Source organism: Urocitellus parryii, chromosome 13, assembly GCF_045843805.1.
Source record: "Urocitellus parryii isolate mUroPar1 chromosome 13, mUroPar1.hap1, whole genome shotgun sequence".
NCBI classification, from domain to species: domain Eukaryota; kingdom Metazoa; phylum Chordata; class Mammalia; order Rodentia; family Sciuridae; genus Urocitellus; species Urocitellus parryii.
Window position 1 is genome coordinate 65,776,649 of NC_135543.1, and position 20,245 is coordinate 65,796,893.

Below are 20,245 nucleotides of genomic sequence, written 5' to 3' on the forward strand. Positions count from 1 at the left end.
GTGTCCTCATTTTGGTCCCATGAGCCACTGTGGCCCTGCACAAATTGCTGCTTGGTGTCCTGGACTTTCGAGTTTTCTAAGAACTGGTTGACACCCGGGGATCACGTGACTGCCCACGTCACCTTCCTCTCCAATCGTCTTCCTAGATCTTGGCCCCTAATTCTTCCTCCATTATCATGCCCCCACAATGACTCAGACGACCTTCCCGTCACATTTCTAGCGGCCTTCATCAGGATGACTCCTGCAGACCGCCTGGTACCAGAGTGAGAGTCCGGAGTCTTCAGGGAACTCTTAATGGCCAAGGCCATTGCTGTGGGCTGCAGGTGAAGCAGGACCCGATGGCGGGAGGCAGTGGCAGAGGAAGGCAGTCAGGACAGGCCACCGGGAAGCTGAGCTGCTTGATGCATTTTAATTCTGAATGTTTTGATGTTTTAAATGACGGCATGAGAACAAATATGAATTTCACTTCCTTTCATTCCCCTGCACACTTACAACCGACTGCAGAGACTGTTAGTGTTTTGACAGCAAATTAAAAGACACCAACAGCCTTAGTATTTCACAGTGATCCCTGGGTCGCTACGCGGCTTCAGCTTGCAGGGTCATTTGATGTCCTGCGCTGCCGTGCAAAGGGACTGTCCTGTCTTCTCTTCCAGCAAGACCAAGGACAAAACAGTCTCAGCCACATGCCAGGGACTTAAAAATGGCTGGAGAGGGACCAGGACTTTGGACGGGAACAGTGCTGTGTGGAGCTCTCAGGTAAGAACAGAGCTTGTTTCAATTACCCGCAGACAGAGCCCACAGGCCACCTGAGAGAGGCCCCTCTCACTCTCAGGGCTTCTCTTTTGTGGCCCAAGAGGGTGAAAAACAGCCCCTGGCTCCTGGCCTGGGACTTCAGTGAGCCTGCTGCCCCACCCAGTCCCACAATCCTCTCCTCTGCAGGCAACAGCAGAGTCCAAAGGAGCCAAAGTGGAGTCCCTGTCTTCCTTGGAAGGGTGACTGGGCCACACCTGGGCCAGGGGCTTGTCCTGCTGAAAGTCAGCCTGATAGTGAGATCCAGGGGTTGATCTCCTCCCCTAGTCAGTCCCTACGGCACCAGTCCTGGTAAGCTAGAGCTCACCTCCAGGGAAACAGGATAAGAAACTATTCAAATGCTCCAGTGCGCTAAAGGACAGCAAGGGACTGAGCAAGGGGACAGGGGTGCTGTGTCATTAGGCCATCTGTCTTTGCTAATTGGCTCTTACCAAAGTGAGGCTCCCTGCCTCCCATGGAGCGTGGGAGGCATGTGCTCTTTCCTTGATGATTAGACTTCAAAGGGCTGGCTTCCAGGTCTTTCAGAAAGACATTTCTGGGTTGTAGAAGATTTACATCTCAAACAGGCAGATAAAGGATTTATAATTATAAGCTTTCTAAAGTATACACTCTTAGAAAAAGGAGGTCGGGGGTCTCAGGGGCTTACAGTGGGATTTGGCTGGAACAAACAGTAAACTCCAGGCAGCATTGGAATTTCCCAGGAAAGCACAAGTCAAGGGAAGCTGTGGCATCCAGGGAGGTGGCTCTGCGCCGAGAGACCTGGTTAGTTTGTGTGTGTTGCAGGGAGGTGCATGGATGAAATGGTTTGTGGCAAGAGTTTGCTGTTCATCACAGGTGACATCCAGAGTTTCCTGCAAAGCATGAGTCTAATGTTGACATAGGACTTGTCCAAGGGCATGGGTAGGTAGATCTGGACCTGTCAATAGTGAAGGTCAAGAATGTGAAGAGAAAATATTGTCTCAGTCATACCTGGAGGAAGAATGGAAAAGCAAACATTTAAAGAGATGAGTTTCTTTTGTGCCTCAGAAAGAAAGGTGCACATCTAGGCAGATCCAGCCTTCACAGTCGATGGGTTGTTAGATTAGTTCTTGGAAAGGGACCTAAGAATGATGGTGAGAAAGGAGTAACCAGGGGGAGAACTTTTTACGTAAGAATAATTGGGAGATAATACTAGATCCACGTGAGAGGAGAACATTTCAAGACGCCATCCTGGGAAAGGGCTGGAATAAATGATGAAATCTACCAATAGCCACAGTTCCGTTAGACAGATTTTCACTAAGCTACACCTGAGTTTTTAGTGGATTTTTTTCCCATTGTTCCAAAATTTCTTAAATTTAAGTGAATTTTTGCAACAAATTACCACTTTATTTTACTTTTTTAAGAAAAAAACTACTTTATTCCTCAAATATTCCCACATGAACTTCTACTTTTCACTGCCGATTAGAACCATCATCACACCAAAACCTCAGACTCCCTGGCATCTCTGTGGTCCTTCTCTGATGGCCGCTTGACCAGCTGCTGACAAAGATCTCAGCCAGTGGTTCTCACACGCAGGGTTGATGACGCCCCAGGGCTGCTGGGCCACGCTTTGTTTGGTGTGCCACATGTTTCAAAGGAGTGGAAACTTCTGAGGGACACCGATGGGCCTGTGAAGCCCCTTATATGAACTTCTTGTGTGACCTTGTATCCAATACAAGCAAATCGGGAATTGGAGAAGGAGACTGTATTCAAAAACAGTATTCGAAGAGGAAAATGTTCTGACCTCAGAATTCTGCAAGCATCTCCAAGTCAGAAAGAAAATGGCTTTTCTGGATGGAGTAAAGGAGGAAAAGTTGGGCAGGTGAGGGGTGGGCAGGTGAGGGGTGAGTGGCAGGGGTCTGCATGGTATTTGACAGAGGTATCTCCCTGTGGCCAGCTGGTGGTCAGTTCTTGGGATAAGCTGATAAGGGGGCACACTTCTCACTTGGTGTGTGCTGAATGGGGGGAGCGGGGCGAGCTACAGGGGCCTGCGAGGAAGATGGGAATCTGACTAAAATCTGCACAAAGTGGAGAGTAAGAAATTGGCCTCTGAGAGCAGTACTAATGGCACATCCCAAATCTGTCCTGATTCCTGCACAGAGAGATGCACAGGCTGTGCCTCCAGGATGACCCCAGCACCCCTTAAGTTGTCTGCCTGGGAAGTGTACTGCGGGTTGCAGCCTGAACCCGGTTGTAGACAGGGAGGCCCTGAACCCCCACATAGAGAATCACTTCAGAAAGCTGGCAGTTATAACCCTCGCTCTGCCTTCCAGGCAGGTCTTCAACCTAGAATGGTCTTCTCAGAGACCGGAGAGCTGTGACGGTGGAAGGCGGACATTCCAGGAGCTCATCCTCCATCCGCTCCCCGTCTCTGTGGGAGGGGAAGGGCCTCGCTTGAGTGGGGGCACCCTGCTCCAACTTGCACTGCCACCTCCTCTCACGGCTGTCCAGAGCGACCGTCTTCTTTCCAACCCAGTGACAACCCACGGCTGTGGAGCTCATAGCCATCGAGGTCTCTAACTGCAGGAAGGGGCTGGGACAGCGTCTTGACAACAGGTGGACATTATTACCTTAATAATCTTGGGGTGAAACTTTCAGATGGCACATTTTACTGCGATGTTTTATGGTCTCCTTCTTCTCCCTCATCTCCTCCCCAATAGCCTATAAATCATTCAGCAACAAAGGCACGCTTTAGTTGCCTACTATCCATTTTTAGGTACAAGAGAGAACCTGTTTAAAATGTTGAGGACAATCATGGGTGCTCACGTTGAAAAGGACAAAAGTAAGAGACAGGGGCTGCGCCATGGGGGGCAGATCCTCCAACTCCAAGCCACAGGACCTCAGCTGACAATGTGTGCCTGCTTCTCTTTCATGGGACTCCAACTGAAAAGTGACATTATAGTGCCTCGGCTTCCCTCTGGCCCCTGTCACTCAGCTCGCCTTCCTCACCACAGAGACACCTGCAGGGATGCACCCTGCTGTGAGGAGCAGCTTGACCAGCCCAGTTGGGTGCAGCTGCTTCTCAGAGCGCAGTATTTTGTATCTGGAGTTTATTTGTTCACCTGCTTCAGCAAAGCAGAGCCCCCTTCCTGGACTTTGCAAGTCTCTTAATTTGCAAAACACTCAGGCTCAGTGAACTTGCATCCCAGCTGGCTCCAGTACTCACTCAACAGGTGCTGTGGCGGCTGCTGTATGAGAGAAACTGCAGCGGGGTGCACAGAGGTGAACAAAATCACTAAAATCTGTCCATCTGCTCAAATACTCCCTGCTTCCCAGGACTTGCCATCGAGGAGAAAAGTCGGGAACATACAGAGGCAGCTCATCTAGGCCAATGATCAGATGTGTCTCAAAGATAGTCCAAGAGGTTGTGGAATAAACTCTCCAGGGCTCTTAGAAAGTCTGGTAGAAGAGGTGCCCTTGAGTCTGGACTTTTGCATCAAGATTGAGACAGGACAGAGCTGGTGGAGAAGGGAAGGGAACAACTCAAGCATACTTAGGGTGAAATGATTGACACTTCCACAAAGTGGGAGCCATAGATCCTGTCCTGGTGGAAGCTGTGTGCCAGGGGACTTGTCCGTTTAAGAATGTCCCCTTCCAAATACACAGCCAGGGCTTGCTCCGCTCTTGCCAGTAACCACATTCCCAGACATGCTGGGATGCTTTGTGGGGTTTCTGAACCCAGAAGTTGGCAGCACTCATGAGACATTACAACCCCAGTGTGTGAACTCCTCACTAAATAGCTAAATTTTACAAAGTACCGAGGACAGTGCCTGCAATATTGTAGTGCTGCGTAACTGACTCATAAGTGAATTAACCAAAATGTCTTTCCAACACGCACTTGGTTATTTTTTGCCTGCAGCTGGTTTTCCACTTTCCTCTGCATTAGGGGGTGATTTGCAGCCGAGGCAGTGGACCTTGCATGAAAATTTTCAGTGCTCTCTCCAATAGAGCCTCTGGCTGCTTGGTGGAGTGGAAGATATTTTATCTAGCTAGAGTGTTGTGGCACCCCCTTCTCCACAGAAAATCTTGACTAAGCTTCTCCAGAAATCTTCACCATAATTGATTTTAGGACTATTGGCAAAAGAGTCTCTACAAAAGAGTTCAATGTGGGTAAACTTCCTGTTTTCCTGTTGCTCTATTTTACTTGGCCACTGGCTTGGAAGAAATCATCACTCCAGGTGCTGGACGCCCCTTTACTAGTTTTTTCACAAACACTTATCCAGTATCTTAGTTTGTAGAAGTGTGTTTACAAATGCAAAATGTGATTTTTAAAAAAAATCCTTAAGAAGGCCTCTTGCCTAGAGCTGGGGCTTCACAGAGATGTCTACATTTCCAAGATAAAAGAAGTTACTAGTTGGGCTCCATGGTAACAGTTGGCAGGAGAGGAAAGAAAGAAGAGAAGCAGCTCTCCCCTCCTCAGGTGCTGTCCTTGAAGGGTTAACTTGCCCAGAACAATAAAAGGAAGAGCTGCTTTTGTGTGAACGTCTGCAGACTGTGAGCTTCTGAGCCCCTCCCCTTACATGCTGGGTATAAAACTCTGAAACTACCCGATCTCGGGGTTCAGGGGATTGATTGATTATCAAAATTACACATTGATTACACAAAAGCTGTGCCCTGTGAATCTGGCTGCAGCCAAATAAAACTGTTTGTTTCTCTCTTTGATGCCCTGCCTCGTCTGTACCCTAAAACAAGAGAAATTCAAACCTGATTTTATTAACTAGTAAAAAAAAATACACAGAATGAATAATCTTTGATTCAAAGTGTGTGGGGATGAGAATCCCATACACATGAAGAGATCAGTTTTCTGGAATAAAAACAATCCAATAAAATAACTGCCAACAGTATAACAGAGACTGCTTTTTATAAAAAATTAAAACTATATATATAATGAACAGCTGAATCGTGATGAAATTACAAAGATCAAATACCTCTCGAGGACGGCATTTCATACTTGATTTGAGGGACCCATGCCAAGCGGCTCTTGGAATTTCTGATTCAAGAAGTCACCAGAGGAGCTCACAGCAGGAACTCTGAAAAAATCAAAGGAAGATGGGGCTTCTATGTGCTTTGGGGTGTGGCACATGAGGAGACTCAGGCAGAGAGAAATGCTTTTCAAAATGTGGCAATTCAGGGGAGTAGAGAGCCCCATCAGTCCGGAAGAGGGCTTGTCTGTGGGGGAGGCTGGGAATGGCTGTGCCTGGGATCCTGGTCTGGGTGGGGAAGTGAGGAGGGGAACCCACGGCCAGGGGCCTTCAAGGGCCACAGGCAGGGACCTAGACAGACCAGGACCTGGGTTTCCTCTCGTGCTCCTATTCCCAGGGTCTCCTGAGTCATCTCAGGTCAGAAGCCACTGGAAAAATAGAGAATGAGCTTGGACTTAAGGAATGTGCCTATTTCCATGATAGTGCTTTGATAACTCTAGGAACTAAGGTTGAGTAAGATAGATAGATAGATAGATAGATAGATAGATAGATAGATAGAGTGTAGGAGGGAGGGAAGGGAAAGAAAAGAAAAGAAATAAGAAACAAAAGAGCAAAGCACTTTCAAAGTGTGCAGAGTACCTCCTGGCCACATCCCAGCATCTCCAGCAAGATGGCCACACCCTGGAGGAGGACAGCAGGAGCTGATACTGCCTGGGGGTGAGGAGCGCATGGGAATTGAGAAGAACCTGTTCTGACTTTCTAAAAGACTGAACATATGTAAAGTAGCAATCACGTGTGTACTGTTTATAAGGCCCTCGTACCACGCGGAACACACAGTCCCAAGTTCACACAGTCTGTGTGGCAGACAATGATCTGGGTTGTCATTCCTCACCTACGTTGTCTTCTGAAGGATGTTAATATGTTTGCACTTGACATTGAAGTCCTTTGTCCATCTAGAACTGACCTTTGAGTGGTAGGGGCCCATTTATGGAATGGGAGGTTTTCCCCATATGGATTCCAAGTGCTCATAGACCATTTTCTACCTGCTCTTTTTTTAAATTTGGTAGTAGATATGATTGTCTTTTTATTTTATTTTTTAAAAATTGATCTTTTAAATATACATGACAATAGAATGTATTCTGGCATATTATACATACATGGAGTATAACTTATTCTAATTAGGATCCCATTCTTACAGCTGTACATGATGTGGAGTTTACTGGTCATGATCCACGTATGAACATAGGAAAGTGATGTCCGATTCATTCCACTGTCTTTCCTGTTCCCTTCCCTCTCCCTTCCCTTCATTCCCCTTTGTCTAACCCAAAGTACTTCCCCCTTTCCCTTATTGTGTGTTAGCATCTGCATATCAGAGAGAACATTCAGCTTTTGGTTGGAGGACTGGCTTATTTCACTTAGCCTGATAGTCTCCAGTTCCAATCATTTATTGGCAAATGCCATAATTTCATTCTTCTTTATAGCTGAGTAATATGCCACTGTGTATATATACCATATTTTTAAAATCTACTCATCTATTGAAGGGCACCTAGGTTGATTCCATAGCTTAGCTATTGTGAATTGAATGCTATAAACATTGATGTGACTGCATCACTGTAGTATGCTACTTTAAGTCCTTTGGATAAATGCCAAGGAGTGGAATAACTGGGTCAAATGGTGGTTCCAGTCCAAGTTTTCTAAGGAAACTCCATACTGCTTTCCCGAGTGGTTGCACCAATTTGCAGTCCCACCAGCAGTGTATGAGTGAAATTTTTTCCCATGTCCTTGCCAACATTTATTGTTACTTGTATTCTTCGTAATTGCTACTCTGACTAGAGTGAGATGGAAAAACTCTGGAATACTTCACAAATTTGCGTGTCATCCTTGGGCATCACTAGATACACCTCCCTAATATTTTCATGAAAGGTGTCTCTGTGTGCATGGGTGAGATGTGCAATATCAAGATTATACTCTCCTCATAGGAATTGAGAAATATTCTCTTTCTCCCTTTCAAATAATTTGTGCAACACAGGAACTGTCTGTAACCTCACCTGGGCCTCATGCTTCCCTTTGTAGAAGTATTGATTATCAACACAATTACTCTATTTAATGGAATGAGTTCCATTCAGATTTTCTAAATCATTGAGTCGACTTTGATAAATTATATTTTTCCAAATATCTGTCAATCTCACTTATTTACAAATGTGTATATACAAAATTGACTATAATATCCCCTTGCATTATGTTAATGAGATAGATCACAGATATAAAGTTTGTATGTTCAGTTGAGGAACATGGTGAGCGTATGTGCTGCCCCTTCAGGTTCCCGAGAGTCCCCCAGTACCTCGGAGGCCCATTGCTGTCTCCCAGGGCCTCTCACCTTCCCCAACAGCAGCCACTGTCCTGAACTGTCAATCATTCAGGTGCTAGTCATTGTGGTTTTGTTTATTGTTTAGATTTGCACATGTTCAAAGTTTTTAAAGAGTGGAGGTCTTTGTTGAATCCTATGATCAGACATTGTTTGGGAGCAGTTTGGGTTCACAGTAACACTGAGCAGAAGATGAAGATTTCTTACACATGGCACCCTCCCCCACATGCACCCTCCCCGACATGTGCCCTCCCCCACCATCACCATCCCCCGCCAGAGTGGCACATTTGTTAGAACTGATGACTACCTGGACGCCTCATTATAGCCCAAGTCCATAGCTTCCATTACAGTTCATGCTTGGTATTAGGCATTCTATGGGTTTGGACCAATTTATAATGACATATACCACCATTATTGTGCCATACAGAGCAGTTTCGATGCCCTGTGGATGCCCTTTGTTCTGCTGCTTTATCTCTCCTTCCCCCTTAGCCCTTTGCCACCAATGTTTGTTTATCTTTCTTTTTACTTTTGTTGCGGTACTGGGAAATGAACCCAGGGGCACCCTAGCACCGAGTTACAGGGCCAATCCTTTTTATTTTTATTATTTTTTTCATATTTGAGACAGGATCTTGCATACTGCCCAGGCTGGCCTCAAACTTGAGATCCTCCTGCTGCAGCACCCCCAGCACAGGTATGCGCCATTGTGTCGGGGTGACCTTTCTACTGTCTCTGTGGTTTAACTCTTTCCAGAATGTCATGAGATGGAAGTATACAGTGAGTAGACTCTTCAGATTGGCTTCTGTCTCCTGCAATGCGTGCTAGTTTCTCCTATGTGTTTTTGTGGCTCATTTTGCTTTGGTGCTGAATGATTTTTCTTTGCATGGCCATGACACAGTTTGTCCATTCACCTACTGAGGGACACCTTCCAAGCGTTGGTGATTATGAACACAGCTGCTGTAAATATCTGTGTGCAGGTTTTTGTGTGAACATCGCTTTCCAACTCCTTTTGCTGAATCCCCAGGAGCAGAATTGCTCTACCATATGGTGAGAGTCAGTTTTGTTTTTGTAAGAAACCACTAAACTGTTCTTCACAGTGGCTGCACCATTTTGCATTGCCACCCGCAGTAAAGGGACGCTCCTGTTCCTCCCCAGTCTCCCTGGGGCTCAGAGCGGTCTCGGTCAATGTTCCAGATCCCCCCCCCCCTTGTGACCAGAGGTCTTCTGCAGCAACTATGTTTTTGAGGATGTGCCCGGCTGCAGTTCATTCATTTTTGGTACCATCTTCTCTTACTGGAGAGTGTAATAATTTATCTACCCATTCTGCTCTGGCCATATGGAAAGATATTGGGGCTGTTAAAATTTTTTTTTTTTTTTAATTGGGAACATTGTCCTAGATGCACAAATGCAAGAGTTTCTTCCTGGGACCTGTGTTGGGTTTTCCAGTTTCCACTGGGTTGAAGTGGAATCACAGAGTCACAAGATACATGCTCCATCTGCTGCTTGAGGTAACAGCAAGCTGTTTTTGAAAACGTCCTTCCTCCCACTAGGATTGGGTTCACATTCAGCAGCTCTCCTCCTCGTTGATATTTCACTTTCCTAAATGTCTAAAAAAATTGGCCACAGCAGGTGAAAGTCGCATTGGCGTTGTAAGTTTCTTTTCCATGACTGTGATGAGTTCAGGTTTTCTAATTCTTTTGAGTCAACTTTGATAAGCTACATTTTGTTTTCAAATATTTGTCCATATTACTTATTTACAAATGCAAGGTGAGCATTTTAAACCTCTCAATGTATATTGAATACTTTTTCTTATGTATGGACTTTATTCTAATAGAGTTGTTTTTCACTAATTACTTTGTAGGAGGCATTGAAATATGCTGAATACCAAATCTTTCTAAGATGTGATACAAGTATCTCAAACTTTTGTTTTGTCTTTTTTTAACACTACCATATTTTTAGTGAATAGCATTTTAAAATCTTCATGTAATCAAATTGATTTTTCCTTTACATTTTTTGTTCTTTGCTACATCAAGATTCTTCCCACTTTTTCCTTCTAAAATGTTGAGAAACGACCTTTACCAATTATTATTGAAATTAATTAAAATATATTTATGTGTTTGGTGTACAGGATGAGGATTTAATTTCTTTTTCTTCTTTCCACGTGGAGATCAATTAGGCTGGTTCTGTTCATGGAGTTATCTGTAGTTCTGTTTATCTGCAAGGAAAACTCTGTCATAAATGATGTTTCCAAACACTCATGGGACTTGGCAGATGCTCTCCTCAGATCAGTTAGTTGCCAGGTGTCTAGGAGGCTAATTTCTCACCCTGGTGTTTTCTAGAAATGTACGGATAGTGTGAATTCAAATCAAACCCAGATCTCTATGGTTATTGTTTAGTATTTAAGAAGTATTACAGAAAACGAATTTTTGATTTTTTTTTCTTTTTTTCCCTCTTGGGGTGAAGAACAAAGCAGACAAAGAGGTGGGGTTGTCCTAGCTCAGGCACCCTGTGCTCCTCTTAAGAGATGCAGAAGTGTCATGGGAGCCCCCTGGAGCCCTTGTTCCTCCTGTTGGGGCCTCTGTTTCCTGAAAGAGCTCCCGGACCTGGGCTGCGAGTCTTTGGGAGACAACAGGCAAACGCCAACCGTAGCATTTATGCCTCTGGATTCACATTTTCTTGATCTTCCAGGTCTTGGAAGAATTCCCTTGTTCTGACTTAGGCATGCATTAAATCAGATGTTTTAAAATATTTGATTATGCAAATACCTTAGAAAAGGGTTTTTCTAAATAGTCATCCAACTATTTCAATTTTTCTTTCTCCCTCCTGCAAGCATGACTCAACGCCAGCCATTTATGCCAGTTAGTGCGGAATTTCACAGTCCTATTTATTGTCATAATTTTATTTTATTCTTCATAGCTTAGACTCTTTCTTTCTTTTTCTGTTTTTACGAATCCAAGGCTTTATAATTAATCCTCCTCAAGAATTCTGCACTTTCTATTTTAGAGAAATACTCCTTTTTTTCTTCAGTATTTAATTTTAACATGATTGCCTTATCTTCTCAAGAGACCCTGCATTCCTTTTGGAGTTGCTCAGTGATGGCTGTGATGTCGTGGACGGTATTTGAAGGGACACATTGAGGAAATGGTGCCTGCTTCTACCACTGGGTTTTAATTTCCTCGTGTTTTAAAAATATTAGTGCAGTACCAAAATCAAATGAATATCATCAGCATGTGTGCCCCAACGGAAGGGGTCTTCCTCTGATGAGAAGTTTTCGTTTTTTAGCTCCTTGGATACTTTAATGTTTAAGTACATTCTGTCAGAGGAAAAAAAAAATGGATGTCATAGCAAAACCTACGTTGGAGTTCGATGAAACAAACCTTCCGTGTTAATCAAGCAATCAATTTCTTTTATCTAAATTATCTAGACACATATGTTTACAGTACATTTCATTAGAAAATGATTCGCAGTGGATATTTGAGATAAATTTTGGAGTGTATCAGTTTCTAGAGTTTGACTTTTTAAAATTTGGGGAAGTCTCAAGAGTTATTTAAACATATACTTCAATAATTATTCATTTCTCAGTCATTTATTACATATTATTTCCAAACTGATCTTTATTGTCTAAACATTTTACACAAATGTATTCGATAATGAAACAGAGAATTGACTATGTTCAAATAGTTTCTCATCTAAGCTTCTCAAATATCATACACATATGTAATTAAAAAATAATCTACCGAAGCCTTTCAATTTTTTTCCTATTTGTGCTCCTCATTTATGTTAAGAAAGATGAATCCTGCTCTTTGAATGTGATGGTGATACTAACTAACAACAGTGGTCATGACTATCCAGTTATATATTAATAATAAGGTCAAAAAACGAATGAAAATTTCTTCCCTATTGTAGTTCTTTGATGAGACGTTCCTGAATATGACTTGTGCTGTCCATCAGAAAAAGAAGATTCTGAAAAACGATTACTTTACAACATTCTTTGCTTGCATGTTTTGATAAAAATATTTGTCATAATACAAATTTGAAAATGTAAGTGTTAATATTGGTTGACTTTACTATTGCTTGCAAGGAGCTTGATCCAAGAGAAGCTCCTGCATTTTTATTCAAAGTATTCCTTAGAAGATATGAAACTCGTCATTATTTTTTAATAAGAACTTCACTTAGGTAAATACAACACAGAGCTCAGTGTCACGTTCTGCCTGTTTTTGTGGGCATGTTTATATTCTTGCAAAAATTACAATTTAATAATGTCTAACTTCAAATATCAGAAGACATTAGATGATTCCATTGCTTTTTACATAACTTTGGCTCAATAAAATTTAATCTTACACATAAATGCCATTTTGGACTATTCCGACATCAGTCTGCAAATAAAATTTTTAAATAAAAGCAACACACGTGTTTGGGGAAATCTTTCAAACAGATGGGGAAAGAGTGCAAATTAAAACACACACATGTGCGTGCACACACACATACACATACACACACTTCTCTTTTCCTTCCACACATCTGGTTCTGCTCTTCAGAGGTAAGCATATTCACTAGTTTGTTTTTTCGCTAAAGGTTATTCCTTTGAATAATAAATAATCCTATACAATCACCTAATTTGTTTTATTGATTTTAAGCAATACCTATTGATTTATGAATGCTGGAGAACATAGTTCATTTTCCTCACTCTTTTCTTCTAAAACCATATTTTCTATTTGGTCTTTAACCAATAATTTTAAGGTGAACTTTTTAAAATTTTAAATCTCATTAAATAATATACATATGGTACTTAAGACTGCGCTTAAATAAAATGCTCTCCAATGTCTTAAATAAATGTGCTTAAATAAAATGCTATCTATCCCATCTGAACACCATTCACCAGCTCGGTAGGATGAAAAGATCAGTGTACAATTTCCCTTCCTCCCAGTATTCCCCATCGTGGATTTCGGCTTTTATCTAAGCTTACATTGTCAGGTTTTATGTAAATTACACTGTGGCTTGTAACTGACAGTAAATTCTCCATGCTTTGTCCATAGGGCGCTTTTGGGCCCTGAATCGCCAATGAACTGACAGCCTCATGATCATGTTTATTTCTTTCTTTCTTTTAACCACCCGTGCAGATGACCTGGTTGGGTTTGCAGGACAGTGAGGAACTCATGTTAAAATACCTAAGCCTCCACAAAGAATCCCCAGGCCAAGAATCAGAAAGACGAATGATCTCTTTTCTCTCCATTACATGTTCAAAATCATGTCATGTGTCTGCGAGGTACCCTCAATTTTAAAGCACATTTCTGAAAAGGGGTATCACCTACAATAAGGGACTCATGAAATCCATAAAAAATATAGTATATTTCTCAAATTTTATATATTGATGGTGCATCAGTTTTTATTTTTCAGGAATTTTACTACCCTTTATTTTAAATGTTTAAAAAGAAACAAGACCTCTTTCAAGCACATCACCGAGATGATCTGCTTCTTATTACTACCTTTGACACATGATCAGTTTAGGACAGACGGCTGGCTAGGCCTGCTGTCAGCGGCTGGTGCCACATGCCTGCAGCAACCAGGCTCACGTCGAATAAATGTCTCCTTTGTTAATTTTTTTAATTTGTTTCCCCAAATGAATTCATGATAGCTCATTTTCCTCTGCACTGGCATGTCTCAAAAGGCCTCAGTTCCTTTTATATTGGGTTCATATTTTAGTTAACTTTATAGCTACAAATTGATTTGACACTTGCAACATTTGGGGACTTCTTTGTTTTGTAACATCCTGTCAAAATGATGAAAAGCCAGATCATTCCTTATGGAAACTTTTGATTGACATGAGGCTTTCCAACCACAATGTTGGAGACGAGAATTCAGTAGAACAACATTTTTAGAGTTGAAAGGAAATAAATGTTAATCTTGGAATTACATCTAGCCAAAATCTTTTAAAGATGAGGGCACAGAAAAAGATGTTATCAGAATAAAGCCTTCAAAAAATGTGTGTCACATGAATCCCTTTGAAAATATTCTCTGGTTGGGAATAAAATAAACCTAAGTGCACGATGTTAGGTATGTGGAAAGAAGGAGTGACGGTAAGGGCATTTATTATACCTAAAATTACATGAAAACAACATTTCCAGAAGAGCTGAGAAGTGAAGTGTAAGAAAAGAGCCCATTGGATCTGGTTGTCAAAGCGGAACCAAAGGTGGCCAGAGGGGACCAGAACTTGTTTGATTTGCTGAGATGGTAACATTGACAGATACAAGATTAACATAAATAATCATATAACCCACCACCACAATATCACAGTTTTCCAAATTTAAAGGAACAGAAGAACATCTCACCTATAAAGTAGGAAATGTGAAGGGGGAGGACAATCATGTATGGAAAATAAAGCATAAAATTGGATAGCAGAAATAAGTCATAATAGAACAATAATACCTAAGTAAATCAAAGGTGAAGACGGTCAGATAAAATTTTTAAATGCCCAAAACGTGCAAGGTTAGACCAAACACATGAGAAATAAAGTCATAGAGAAAATATACCAGGCAAATATGATTCAGAGACTTGGGTTCAGACTCTAATAAAAGGTTGAGTCAAGGTGACAATATCCTAAAGGAGGAAAGGCCTGTAGACTTGAGGGAAGAAATGCTAGATCGGCCAAGGAGCAGGCTCACTCATGATGGTTTATTCAGCCAAATAAACTCAAAGCCCTCTTTCCCAGTAAAGCTGTATGAAAACGTGACGACCCCCAAGCAGGACTCCTCTTATTTGCAAGCCCATGAGAAGCATTAAGACAAGGGTGTCAGTAATTCCCAAGTGAATCCAGAGCTCCTGCCCAGAGGGTGGCAGGATGGGGCCATGCTGGGAATTCCACGCAGACACAAAGCTCCCCATCCATGAGATTCAGCGTGGACTGGAGTCTCCAGGGATCTGAGGGAAAGGAGAGGAAGGTGCACGTTCTGAAAAAGAGAACAGGTACAGGCAGCGCAGGGGATATCAGAAGAGGCCAGACTCAGCCCTAGAGCCTTGAAGATTCTCACCCAGGACCCTGAGGACCCTAAGGATCAGTAGCTCCATTCACCCTACACCAATGCTGGCCTCTGGGTGTGGTGCAAGTTTCAAAGTTCATGCAAACAGTGGAGGCAATACTTACTTTCACACAATAAGGAGAAACTGAGTCAAGGTAACGTGTGAAAGACATTTTGCAGGCTTTATGGAGATATGACTGATGGATAAAAAAAAGATGCATGGAGTGACGTTTTGATGTAAGTGTACACTGTGATACTTACCACAATCACCCCACCTAGTTATCTTCTTATTCTTTGTCATGATGAGAACTACTCTCAGTGAACTTCAAGTCCACCATTATTGACCTTAATCTCCATGCTTACGTCGGATCACAAGAACTTATTCATCTTATGACTGAAAGTGTGTACTCTTTGACAAGCATCTCCTCTTTGCCCCCTCATCCCCCTGGTAAACATCACTCTATTCCCTACCAGAGTTAGACTTTTATTGATTTTTTTTTTTGATATGTGAAATTATATAGTGTTTTCGGCGCTGTGTCTAGATTTTTTCACTGAGTATAATGTCCTCTGGTTCATCCATGTTGTCCCAGAAGAAAGAATTATATTCCTCTTTATGGATGAATACTATTTCATTATCTATTGCATTTAATTTATCCATTGATCTGTCAGTGGACACTGCTATTTCCACCTCTTGACTGTAAGGTACACGGAATGCAGATATCTCTTCAAAATAGTGATTTTAGTTGCTTGGGATATACCCAGAGGTGGAATCTCTGGATCATACGATAGTTCTATTTTTAAGCTCTGAGGAACCTCTACACTGCTTTCCTGAACGGGTGCACCAATACCTTCCCACCAACTATGCTCGAGATTTCTCTTTTCTCAACATCTTCGCCACAATTTCTGACTTTTTAATACCAGCAACCCTATCAGGTGTGAGGTGACATCTCATTGTGGTTTTGAATTACATTTACCTGATGATGGTAATGGTGAGCATCTTTCTAAATTCACCAATATTTGATAGTATTTAGTATCCATATATATCTTAACTCTTTGGTTAAATCTATTTCTATTTTAATATTTTATATGCTGTTGTAAATGGGATCATTAAATTTTTTCCGATAGTTCATTTTTAGTGTATGAAACCGTGATTGATATTTTCATGTTACTTATGTGTTCGGTCAGTTCACTTAATTCACTTATTAACTCCAAAGTTAGGACTTTTCATATATAAGAGCCTGTCATCAGCAAGCAGACAATTTTACTTCTTCTTTTTCAATTCAGGTGTTTTTTTTTGTTTTGTTTTGTTTTTTGCCTAATTGCTCTGGGTAGGACTTCCAGACTGTGCAGGGCCAACAAAAATTCAGAGATTTCATGACTATTAGACCTGCCTCACAAGAAATGCTAAAGAGAGTTCTACAAGCTAGAACAAAATGAGACTAATCGGTAGCATAAAACTGTATGTAAGTATAAAAATCACTGTGAAAGGAAAGTAAATCATCAAATTCAATGTAATGGGGTGTATATCACTTTTAACTCTGATATAAAGATTAAAAGACAAAAGTGTTACAGCTATGATAATTTGCTCATAGATATCCAACATAAAACTATACAAACTGTGACATCAGAAAGCATTGAAATTGCAGAGAGTACAAGGATAGGTTTTACATACGACCCAAGTGAAGTTATTATCAACTTAAAATGCACTTTTATAACTATGTTTTTATATAAGCCTCAGGGTAATCACAAAGAAAAAATATGCAGTACATGCACCAAAAAATACAGAAAAGAATCAAAGCACACCACTACAGGAAGTCACCAAATCACAGGGGAACAGAGAAAGAGAGGAATCAAGAATGAAGGGATGACAGAACAGTCAGAAAACAACTAACAAAGGCAGAGGGAGGGTCTTTCCTATGGATAAATACTGTAATTGTAAATGAAATAAATTTGTCAATCAAAAGTTGCAGAATGACTGGATGGATAAAACCAGGCCCACAGACGTGCTCCCTGCAAGAGATTCATGTCACTTTAAAGACACTCATAGATGACAAATGAAGGGATGGGGACCAGAACAGCAAGAGCGGCTATTCTCATATCCAACAAAACAGACTTTAAGTCAAAAACTGTAATGAATGACCAAGGTGGCAATGACATCATGGCACAGGGTGAATTCATCAAGAGACTGTAACAACTGCAAATATTCATGCACCTAACACTGAAGCACCTAATGTACAACACAAATACTAAAAGATCTGAAGGTAGAAACAGAGAATACAATGATACAGGGACTTTAGCACCCTACTTCCACTGTGGATAGATCATCCCCGCACAAAGCCAATAAGGAAAAAGCGGGCTTGAAGAACACCACAGGTCAAATGGCACTAGCAGAGATGCCCAGGCCACCATGCCAGCAGCAACGGACACATTCTTCACAAGCCACACAGAACATTCTCCAGGACAGGGCACATGTCAGGCCACTAGACAAGTTCTAACTCATTTCTGCTTCAACAGAGTGAAACAGAATCGTGGGCCTGTTCTTACCCCAGGGAGCATAAAACTAGAAACCGCTAACATGCAAAAAAATGCAAAATTAAACAACACATTCCACTCCCGAACAACCGAGGAGTCAAAAAAGAAATCAAAAGGAACATAAAGTATTTTAGGATCAGGCCTTGGCTCTGGGTGCAGGCACAGTCTTAGGCTGGAAAGCAGTGTGGTTGTGCTGCTGACTCAAGGGGTCCTTCGGTAGAAGCAAGAGGACCTCACTGATGTGAAGAATTTGTGGAATGGAAATGCCTCAAGTTCAACCAAAGGGGCTGCCCCTCTGCTCAGTACAGAAGTCTATGGTAGCTGCTTAATCCATGCCACCCTTCACATCACTGATGGCAAAAAAGATAGTGTTGTGCTCCATTTCCTTAGGAAGCAAGAACCTGCCTTGGATAGTACCACCACCTTTTGTCTTAACTCTACTCAACCCCTGGTCAGGAATAAATCTCACTGTAGTTAACAGAAGCCTGCATATCTATAATCATTAATGACTGGCCACCTTATACTGGAGTGAACACATGCATGGGCAATTTTAACTCAGGTAGCAATATAAAATAGAAGCATGGATAGTACACTGTACACACTGAAATTTGATAACAGGGCAGAACTAGAACTAGCACAAATATTCTTACATGCTCCCTTCCCTAAGCATGAAGGTATTCAACTCTCCCCTTCCCAGTCTGCGTAACTTGCTTACTTAAAGTATGTGAGGGCTGCAGACAAATACCTGTTTACAAAAAGAGAATGAGATGATAACTGCAAACCATTCTCTTTAAGAATGGCTCTTTCCTCATGTCTCCCTCAAACATCCAGGATTTAGATAAAAAATGCTGTCCTTGACTTGCTGAGGAATGATGTTCTAATAATTCATTAGCAAGTTTGTTATTTGAAATTCAAAAAAAACTTTTTCTAGGAAACTTGATTAAATTTTATCCAGTTCAGACTGTAAAGTCAGTTTCAATAAGCATTCAACAAAGAACTATTGATTATCAATAATGTTGAGTACTGTATACAGAAGGGAGTGCAGGAAATGGAATGACTGAAGGACATGGTTCTTATGGTTTTATCTAAAAGAGAGTACAACCTGCTCAAATTAAAGGTAACAAATGACATATTTAATGTGTTGAGTCATAGAGCTACAGAGTTTAAAAACAACTAAATGAAACAAAACTGACGTTGGAATAAGTAAAATGGAGGGACCGTATAGTCTAGTCTAGACTAAAGGAGCCGAATACCCAAAGGTATCACAGTACGAAAATTCATTAAGTGCTATGTTTCATATGGCTAAATAAGGAGTTGGTATACTTTCTGCAAAGGTCCAGAAAGTAAATATTTTAAATTTTCTGGACCACTGATCCTTTTAAAACTACTCAAATAAACTTGTATAGAACAAAAAAAAAAAAAAAAAAAAGGTATTTTGGGACAAATGGAATCTCCTGGAGTGTAGCAGAGCATGCCAAGACAGTGCCTGCAAAGAGAAAAAAGGATCTCAATGACCAAACTGTACATTGCAAAAGAATAGGAAAAAAGAATACAACAAGCCCCAAATCAACAGAAAGAAAATAGCCAATATCAGAGCAGAAATAGATGAACTGGAAAAACGATATTAAGGCTCAATGAACTATTGGGTTTTTTGAAAAGATAATCAAAATTGACAAACTTTTACCTAGGCTAAGAAAAAAGACAAAAGTCAAATAAATAAAACCAGCAATGAAAGAGGAGGCCTAAGAACTGACAGCATAGAAAGACAAGAATTGTAATAGTCTACTAGGAGCAATTATATACCAACCAATTGGATAACCTACAAGGAATGGGGAAAGCCCTAGGAATCAACACTGAGCAGGACAGAAACATAAAGAAACAGAAAATCTGACCAGATCAGTAATCAGTAAAGAGATTGATTCAGCAATCCAAAACCCAGGACAAAGGAGAGTCCAAGACCAGATGGTTTTAAGGTGGAATTCTGCCAAACATCAAAAGGACAATTAATACTTTCTACAAACCCTCCCAAAACTTGAAGAGGACATCAAACTTGTGTTACGAGGGCAGCATGACCTTGAGAAGAAAGTCAGACAAGGAGACTACAAGAACAAAAGTTTATTTTAACGTGTACCAATTATACATGTGAGCATATATGAACTGTACATTTAACATGAATTAATTGTACCAGTTAGGGGGTGAAGGGTGACATTGTAATCCATACATACACACGGCTTCCCTTTATCCACTCCACACTTCTCAGTCCCTAACTACCACAATCCTACATTCTTGTGTACCCCCATTCCTCCCCCCATATCTGAGAGAGTATGCAGTACTTGTCTTTCTGTGGCTGGCTTTTTAAAAACTTAATATAGTGACCTATAGCTCCGGTTTCATACTTGTGGCAAATGACAGGATTTCAATTTTCTTCATGGATGAATGATATTCTATTGTGTATACATACCAAATTTTCTTCATTCATCTGTGGAATCACGTAGCTTGACCCATGATCTTAGTTATTGTGAATAGAGCTGCAATAAGGCATAGGGCATGCAAGCACCTCTTGGGTATACTGATTTCATTTCCTT